Here is a 9,535-nt window from a genome sequence, read left to right on the forward strand (position 1 = left end):
TAACTCGAGTTGAAGCGGAGGTTAAGCGAACAAGAGACCGGAACGATAATTCAGTCGTCGTCGCTGGAACGATCAACATCTAGAATCCAGGATACAGCGCTCAGGTCAGGAAGGCAACACCAGTTCCCAGGCCAAGATGGAAGAACAACAGTTTTGTGAGAGTTGCGGAGACAATCGACACTCACGCGGATCGCTCAGATGTCGAGCCAGGGATGCAGAATGCACGGCATGCCACGAAATAGGCCATTACGTGAGGATGTGCGCTCTCTACCGAGGCCCCAGGAGGGACAGAATTCCAGCGAACGGCTCAACAGAGGCTATCGACCTTCTTCGAACGATCCTCGACTCAGGACGAGCGGAAGTGTCGGTCCAAGTTCACGTTCACAGGGTTCGAGACAGACCGGTTCGAGCAGCCTCGGAGCGGTCCGACGTTGACGGAAATCGAGAAGAGTCAGACCGAGCAGCAGGAAGTCGAGGTGATACAGCCAGAAGAACCGATCGCAGCGGCAGTTATAGAGGAAGTTCCTGCGGAATTCGAAGATCAGGCCCGGGTAGAAATGCAGCCGCAGGGTGAGGAATTCGTCGAAGAAGGAGCAGCCGCAGAACAAGAAGAGGCGCAGGCTCGGGGGCAGGTCAGAGGACCGCCAGTGTCCGCAAGATGGCAGTGTTCAGTATGTATGGGCGAAGCCCGGAACGCCGTGGTGACTACATGTGGCCACTTATCGTGTTGGAATTGTCTGTGTCGATGGGTCGCAGAGGGAGCCATGGGGGAATGCTGCCCTCTCTGTCGATCGGAAATCAGGTTACAACGATCGATACCGGTGTATGGAAGAGAAACAGACGAGGAACCCGAGCTGGAGGTCATGCCACCGAGGCCAAGCGCAAATTACGTAGCAAGAGGAGAAAGACGTCGGCTGTATGAACTATAATCATATATTCTTTTCTTCATATATCCAACAAAAATAAAAATAAAATAGACTGAGTGTTCAACTCGGCTAGGTAGTGTCCTCAACTAGGTACGTAATACCAGGCGTTCCATAGGCTCAGGCTCAGGCATTCAGTTCAGACCATCTACCAGAGTTGGGATTAGGCAATCCAAGTTGATCGGGAGATCAAAATTCGGTAGCAGTGGTCGAATGTCAGAAGCAGAATGTATCAGGGACGTCTGTAGTCAGGTGCACGTTTGCATGAGCGTCACCTCAGGGGCTAATGACGTCAGTCTATAGCGAGACGTCGTACACGTCGGTAAGATCGTCTCACGGTCCAAGTCAGGTTATCGCCAATAAACTAGTGTGGGTGAAATCAGACTCAATTCCTCCCTTCAAGCTTCTCCCCCCAAGGATAGTCAGCTTATCACAAAGTGATTCGTCATATAGCAAATCGGAGTTGAACTGCAAGGACAAATACCGACTAAGATTCAACTCGCTCAATCGGTGACGGCGGTCAGAGAGCAAGTTTTCGTACAATGAAAATGACCGCTCGACTTCTACATTCGATAGGCACGCGGAGCTATACATTCCCGACGAGGGATCTTCGTCCGACATATTCGAAAGACGCTCGAAATCAGGGTTTTTGCCCAGCACATCATCGAGTCGTCTCGCGAAACGCCCATTCAACTCAGACTTGACTGAACGAATAATAGCGATTTGTTCCTTCATCGAGTTCGATCGCGACTCGAGCGCCTCGATAACTTCCGGAATTTTCCGAAACTGAGCGATTCGCTCGAGCTGGTCCCGTAATTCTTTATCCTCGACCAGGGCTTTGAGGGCTGTGGTGTCGGCTCCCTTCGCTTTGATTGTCGACACAAAGGATTTGACGCTCTCGTAGTTTCTGTGGTGATGCAGAGCTGAGTTAAGAAAAATCCCCTATCGGGTTACAGCCGGTGTCGGGGGCAAAGGCTCGTCGCCTAGCTTCGATTGATAGAGGTCTTTCAGTTTCTTCGAATAACCTAATACGCTCTTCATATTGGAGACGAGTGAGTTGACCTTCGGGTGCTCCTCTCGGATAGTTTTACAGTCCAAGTGAAGGGCGTGAGCTAAGCACCTTATGTGTAAGAAATGTTTATATGTAGAAGATTCGAAGCTCTTTGCCCGCAGCAATATTAGGTCGGCATTGATCGGTAACGAAGGGGCGAAATCACCGCGGATCGTCTGAAATAGACATTGCGACTCGATTTACAATACCACAAACAGTCTTCTTGTTCGCGGATTCGACAAAATCCGTATCATACAAAATCGGGGTTTCGGCTTTTCCACTCAAGGGCAAAACGAAGGTGTTGACAACTCTCCTCTTCTTACAATCTTGGGTCTGGACAATATAAATTGCGCAGGGAAGCCCATTTAAACGGGAATTCAGCTTCTTTCGGACACGCTGGTAGCCGAACTCGATGTATTTGTCTGGCTTGCTTGCACGAACGATGTGTTGATTACATAGTCTCAAGGAAAAATCCTTGAAGCGGGACAGCGACAAGTTGTAAAGAGGAATATTTGACGAGGCGAACAGGAGAAATAGCTCACAGTTGAGTGAGTTGATATCTTCTCGATTACCGCCACTCAACGACGTGGAAATGCCAGTTTGACTCTGAGAACATGTCCCTTTGATGTGTAGCAAACCCCTACTACTCGGATAGCGCGGTCCCGATCGACCCTGGGCTACAGCTTGGCTCCGCTAGGCAAGGAACAACACTTGAGCTAGATGATGATCACTTTATTCATGAGATCGCTACCGAGTTCAACTCGATCCACTCTTGAATACTGACTGACAGCTGCTGAACGGTTAAGCCGTCTGCATGTTTATCTCTTGAGAGGGTTCTCTCGACGTGCAACCAGCGTTGCTCACATTCGGTCTTCGCTACCAGACATTCTGGCTCCTGACAGAGGGAAAGACATTGAACATGAGTCACCCGCTGCGCTACGATCGAGAGCAAAGTTATCCTAAATGATATTACTAAGTGGGCACATACCTAGTATCTGCCTGTACATGAAATCACCTATCCCGCTAATCTACCCTGAGTAAACATTAGTTGAGTAGATGAGCTATAACCTGAACATTTATTGATGTTGACACTGAATCGTTGATGACTCATGAACATGAACAGTCGTCGAGATCCCAGTAGTCGCAGTAGCTTCCTCTTCGTTCTCCCAATCGCCCACACCTCGTCGTCAGTGGTCACTAAGTAGGCCTTCCTGCCGAACGCGTTGCAACGGAGAACAGTAGAACAGTTTAGAGGAAGTCTGGTTCCAGTCCTGATGACCACTCCGTCCACAGTTTTGGCACCTCTGAACATCCGCCATCGTCGAGCTCTGGATCACAACTGATTCTCCTCGTGTTTTTCTCGCTCCTTAAATCGAGCCTCTGGCGTTCTCTCCCATCGATCTGGCTAACTCAGAACATGCCCGAACCACATTCCGCGCGTTTTACCATCGGTCCCTGCCGCTTCGTGCGCTTCCGACATGTGGTTCCGATCTTCACCCCTCGCGATTACACATTTACGATCGGCCGACATAAGAGAGGCATGAGCATGAACAAACAGCCAGCGATGCCGCTCGAACTAATTAATAACATGTGGGTTTCCGCTCTGGATTCTACCGAATCGCGCGGCTTCCTGATTCGAATTTTTCGCGCCCTTTTTGCTAGCCTTCCAGAACATTCTAGTACCTCCTGCCCACGCTACCTAGAAAAAACGTTGTCCGCAACGTTTAGTACTTATAGCTACCACCATATCTACGTTCCCTAGGCGGTTGTCGCCTCCTTTCTACTTGTTCACTTGGCGGTTGTCGTCTCCTTCTTTGTTCCCTTGGCCTTTCCTCTTGACCTGGCGTCTGAGGCGCTATCACCGCTGTGTTCAGCTCCGAGCTGGAATTCTGCGGCGATCCATCAGCTGATCTCGATTCGAACGATGCTCCTGCCGTTGACTCTCCGGACGAAATCTCCACCGGATTTCTGTAGGTTCCTGGAAACGCTGGCATCGGTGACAGAAACGGCTCACCTCGCTCCCTGCACAGCGTCACGAGTCACGAACCCTGGTCGCGGTGATAACTCTGCATCGCTCGGCCTTACGGTCTCCTCCCGTTCGTCCGGTATGCTGACAGCGTCCGCTGGTCCTTCGTCCTCCTTGGGCTCCTCGGCTTCCTTGGGTTCCTCGGCCTCCTTGGGATCCTCGTCCTCACTGTCCGGCTCATCCTGATGTTGCCTGTACCACTTAAGCTGAGAACAGTGAGCTGTACAGGTGTACGCACTATCGCCGAGTTTGGCCAGCTGGTAAGCACCCTTATTAAGAACTTGAGTAATGATCATTGGACCTCTATACCGTAGCTGTAACTTAGTTGGGAAACCGGTTTGTACTGGCGAGCGTCTTACATAAACTATATCCCCGATCGAATATCGTACATGAACCCTTTTCCTGCGATCGCTGCATTCGGCGAACTTGCGTTGGTTTTCTTCTAATGTCGCTCTTATGTTCGCCTGTATCTCGTTCGCGGGCTTCCACAGCTCCTCCTGGACTCCTTCGATGGCTTGCTCGTGATCGCTCACCCTTGGCAGATATCCATGCAACACCTCGAATGGTGCTTCGCCCAAGCTCCGTGACACCGATCTGTTGATCCACATTTGAACCTCCGGTAAGACGTTCGCCCAGTCGCTGTGGTCGTCTTTCGTGCAGAGCGCTCGCAATAATCTTGCAACTTCCTTGTTCTGACGTTCAACTTGACCGTTGCTCCTCGCATGTTGACTCGACGTGAGTATGTGAATCACTCCGTTGTCCTTCATAAAACTCGCAAAGGCTTTCGCCGTGAAACATGAACCTCTGTCGCTGAGAATCTTGTCCGGCCTACCATAAGCCATGAAGAATTTCGTCATAAATTTGATGACCTCCGCTCGTATTCGGAACCGCCTCAAGAATCGTAAACTTCGTTAGTCCGTCCACCAGAACAATAATGTGCTCCTTCCTGTTAGATTTAATTAACGGACCGAGGTGATCCACGAATACTTTTTCGAACGGCCTGCGTCCAATCTGAATGACATTGGTGAATCCTTCCGACTTCCCGGCGACTTGCTTGTTCCTGATGCAATTCAGGCACGCCTTGATATGATTCTTCACATACGACCTCAACCCCGGAAACCAATGAGCTCTCCTCATTAGCTCCACCGTCTTGTCTTCTCCAAAGTGCCCAGCCTTATCATGATATAAGATTGTGACATATTTTCTGCACGCCTTGGGCACTACGAAGAGTTTCCTGTCGCCTTCTTGCTTGAATAGCACTCCGTTCTTCAGAACGAATCCTTCGACCGAACTCGCTTCCCTCTTCGTACGATTTGGCTCTTCTTTCTTCAGGATCTCCACTCGCTCCATGATTGTCTCATCATGTGCTTGAACAGCGCAGAAGTCCTCGATTTTCATGACTCTGACCGTAACCGTTGTCTCGAGTGGTGATTCGGTTTCTTCTAGCTCGCATCCTTCTTCTACTGGAGCTCTGCTCAGACAGTCTGCGGCTGCCATTTGCGTACCCGGACGATGAACCACGTCAAAGTCGAACTCTGCGATCTTGTCCATCCACCTAGGCATCTGTGCCGATCCTGCCTTCGCTTTTAGAGCTGCGACTGCACTGCAATCAGAAATGACTGTGAAATGGTGACCCAGCAGGTAATGCCTGAACCGCTCGAGTGCCCACACGACCGCTAGTCGCTCGAGCTTGGTCGAATGATAATTCTTCTCTGTAGTTCGCCAGCCTCCTGCTGATTGCATAAACCATCCGCCAACTGCGAGTCTGTCTTCTGTTGGAGGATTCCGCCAACCCCCACGTAATGATGCATCACACATGAGCTGTGTCTCTCTTCCTGGTACGAATCTCTCCAGAGCCGCTTCGTTCTTGAGCGCCAACTTCAATTGTTTGAACGCTCCGTCGCATGCCTCGGTCCAGACATACTCTGCGTCCTTCTTGAGAAGTTCCGACAATGGGTGCGCCACCACCGCATAATTTCGGATGAATCTTCTGAAAAATGAGGTCATTCCCAAGAATCTTCTCAACTCAGGAACATCAGCCGGTGCTCTGAAGCACATAATTGCCTCTAGCTTCGCTGCTCCCGGTCGGAATCCTCCTTCTGAGATCTGGAATCCCAGAAACGACACCTCCTTCTTCATGAACTTGCATTTTTCCAGTCTTATCGTCAGACCTGCTTCTTGCAACACCTGAAGAATCTTCTCGAGGTTGTCCAAATGCTCGGCAATTCGATCCGTTGCCGTTTTTAAATCGTCGAGAAACGGGAACGCTTGATTTTGTCCTATCCGATCTCGAACCTGCATCATGAGCTCCTGGAATTTCGCTGGTGCGTTACATAACCCCATCTGCAAAACGCAGGGCTCATAATGACCTTCCGGCGTAACGAACGCCGCTTTCCTAGCCGCCGACTTCGCCATTGGTATCTGGAAATATCCATGAGCTAGGTCAAGCGTCGAGTATATCTTCCTGCCTCCTATCTCGTCCAGTATGTCGTCTATCAGCGGCATCGGATAGCTCATTTTCACAGTCTGACTGTAATCACAGCCGGCGGTAATCAATTACCATTCGCCATCCTCCGTCAGATTTCTTCACGAGCAACACCGGACTTGCATGAGGTGATTGAGACGGAACCACCATACCGGCTCTCTTCATCTGTCCGATGATTTCTCGTAACGCTTCCTTCTCCACCTGTGACACTCGATACGGCTTGCCCCGAATCGGCTGACTCCCTTCAACTTCTTCGATGTCAAAATCCGTCCAGGTTGTACGTCCCAAGGTTTCCATGCCTGAGAAAATTGTTGATCGGTATTTGATGAGCAGTCCAACCAACGCTTCCCTCTGCTTAGGTGGGCAGTCCGAGCCAATGTTGAGCTGACTCTCCGTGATTTCCGTTCCCGGATCTGGAGCCACCTCCGCTGATCTCACTTCCTTGGTTTCCGCCTTCTCCGATAACTTCAGGTGAAACATTTCCGCGTCTTCCTCAACCATGACGCCTCTTCCGACGATCGTGCCTTTCTTTAGTTGCTGCGCGACTCGTCCTGTGTTGGCCACCGGCATAGTTAGCTCGTTGTCCTTCAGCTCGAACATTCCTCCGATGTCCTCTTTCTCTTTGATCACGATCAGCCCCTTCTGCTCGGTGTCGCTTTCCACTTGCGTGAACTCAATCGTCCGCGGTGCCAGTGTCACGTCCTCCTTAAGAACCAGCCTGACCTTTTCTTTCTCTGATATACAGTAAAAGCTCGTTACAACGACCCCCATTACAACGAATTTCTCGGTACAACGAACAAGGAATTTCTCCTCCTTTGGCCAGCTCGCCATAGGGATAGTGCTGAGCGGCATTCGTTACAGCGAAAACTCGGTACAACGAACCAGTTTCGTCGGTCCCTTCGTGTTCGTAGTAACGAGCTTTTACTGTATCAAGAATCTGCTGGGTCGCCTCCGGTCTGGTTACCCATGATCGGATTGTCCCATCGACGGAAACGGTGAACATGCCTTTCCGCCCGTACAGATCCTGACCGATCAGCACTTCTTTGCCAGAGAACGCCTTGTCCGGTACTACGAGTAGGGTGACGTCATCCGCAACCATGTTGTCTAACTGCAAGTTGACTGCCGTCTGCCCTATCGCTCTTGTACCCGATCCGAGTCCATTGATTTTCGTCGGAATCGGCGTCGACTCTAGCACCAGATTCAGCCGGTCCGCCGTTCCTTCGGATATTATGCTGACATCCGCTCCTGAATCCACTCGTACTGAGCAATCCAATCCATAGACCTTCGCGTCCCGGAGCTTTTCCTCGCTCCGGTCCGTCCCGGCTGTCCTGACTACGTATTTGGCTGCCGATCCGTCTCCATGAGCATGAACGTGAACATGAGCACGATTATCACCATCCTCATGTTCGCATCCGTCACACTCATCCTCTGAATCCGTACAGATCTCTGCTCGCCTGACTGTACACTCGCGAGACCAATGATCCGGAGATTTGCACTTAAAGCACCCTCCCGATTTCTTGGATCCCGACTTCTTGTTTGCCGCTGTAGCATCAGCCGTCTTTGATGCTTCTCCAGATGTTCCGGCTGCGGCGCCAGACTGTCTGCCTGACGCTTCTCCGCTGGCGCTGCTGCTGTTCACTGCGGTTGTCGACGCCTCGTTCTTCTTGGGACAGTAGGAAATTCGATGACCTTCCTCCTTGCAACCGAAGCAAAATATGTTCTTCTCGGATCGTCGTTCTCGCTTTCCTGAGGAAAATTCCTTTCCCTCCCTTGGCGTTGGCTTCTCCTCTTGCATGAGGTCGGTGATCTCCCCGACTAGTTCCGTAACAGAATAGAGCGTCTTTAGCCGCATTGCTACCCGCAGAAACCTGTACTCCGGCAGTAGACCTCCGAGAATCTGCTGTTTGGTTTCCTCGAAGCCTAATTCCAACTTAAGCGCCAGCATCTCCTTTCTACGAGCAAATATTTCTATGTTCTCGTCCCTGCGCTGCGCCTGTCGCAAGAATTCGTCCATGAGCTGCCGTTTCTTTTCTTTGGGTACATAAGCCTCCTCGAACGCAGTCTTCCAGGTTTCGAAATTGCTAACTTTGGTTCCATAATCGCGCTGCCAGTACTTCGCCGGTCCCTTTAACTTCAGAAACCACACGGATTTTGTAAAGTTCCATGACCACTCACCCGCGTCCTTGGCGTTACAGAGTTGCGTTAGCCATTCGGATGACTCAGCAATCGTTCCACCTTGAGACTCGGCAAGGCCTTTCGATGTGTCCGCGATCTTGAAGTTCTTGCACCTTGGCTCTTCTGTGCTGGTTTCCGGCGATGAAATCTGCTGCACCTCTTGTCTTGCACCTTCCAGAGCGTCGACTTTGGCCGTCACCGCTCCAATCTTGACGTCTATCGCCTCCATCTTGGTCTCCATCACATTCACCAACTCGGTTTTCATCGCGTTCATCAACCTCGTGATGTCTTCCACCGTCGCCATCTTTGCATCCAATGCAATGGCACCTCACCGTAACTCAAAATCCACTGCCTTAGCGTTGCCCACCGCTGCAATGTAGCAAACCCCTACTACTCGGATAGCGCGGTCCCGATCGACCCTGGGCTACAGCTTGGCTCCGCTAGGCAAGGAACAACACTTGAGCTAGATGATGATCACTTTATTCATGAGATCGCTACCGAGTCCAACTCGATCCACTCTTGAATACTGACTGACAGCTGCTAGACGGTAAAGCCGCCTGCATGTTTATCTCTTGAGAGGGTTCTCTCGACGTGCAACCAGCGTTGCTTACAGAAGGTAGCTGGTGCATTTGCTTAATCGAAAGGCATTCTCTTGAACTGGTACAATCCGTCTGGCGTACAGAACGCTGTTTTCTCTTTATGCACGGTTTCCATTTCTACTTGCCAATAACCACTCAATAGGTCAAGCGTCGTGAAGTAGGTATTCCCAGAGAGCACGTCCAGCGCATCGTCTATCCGCGGCAGGGGATAGATAGTTCCTGATCCAACTGCGGGATGTCACTCACGGGGATAAGGTTCTCCAACAGGGTAGATAA

The 9,535-nt window shown here is 50.8% G+C and overlaps 1 pseudogene; it reads right to left on the reverse strand.

Annotated features, from left to right (window-relative positions):
* Positions 1 to 1,865: 1,865 nt before the first annotated feature.
* Positions 1,866 to 8,964, reverse strand: LOC100902669 (uncharacterized; annotated as a pseudogene).
* Positions 8,965 to 9,535: the final 571 nt, after the last annotated feature.

Source organism: Galendromus occidentalis, unplaced genomic scaffold (genome assembly GCF_000255335.2).
Source record: "Galendromus occidentalis unplaced genomic scaffold, Mocc_1.1 scf7180000075729, whole genome shotgun sequence".
NCBI lineage: Eukaryota > Metazoa > Arthropoda > Arachnida > Mesostigmata > Phytoseiidae > Galendromus > Galendromus occidentalis.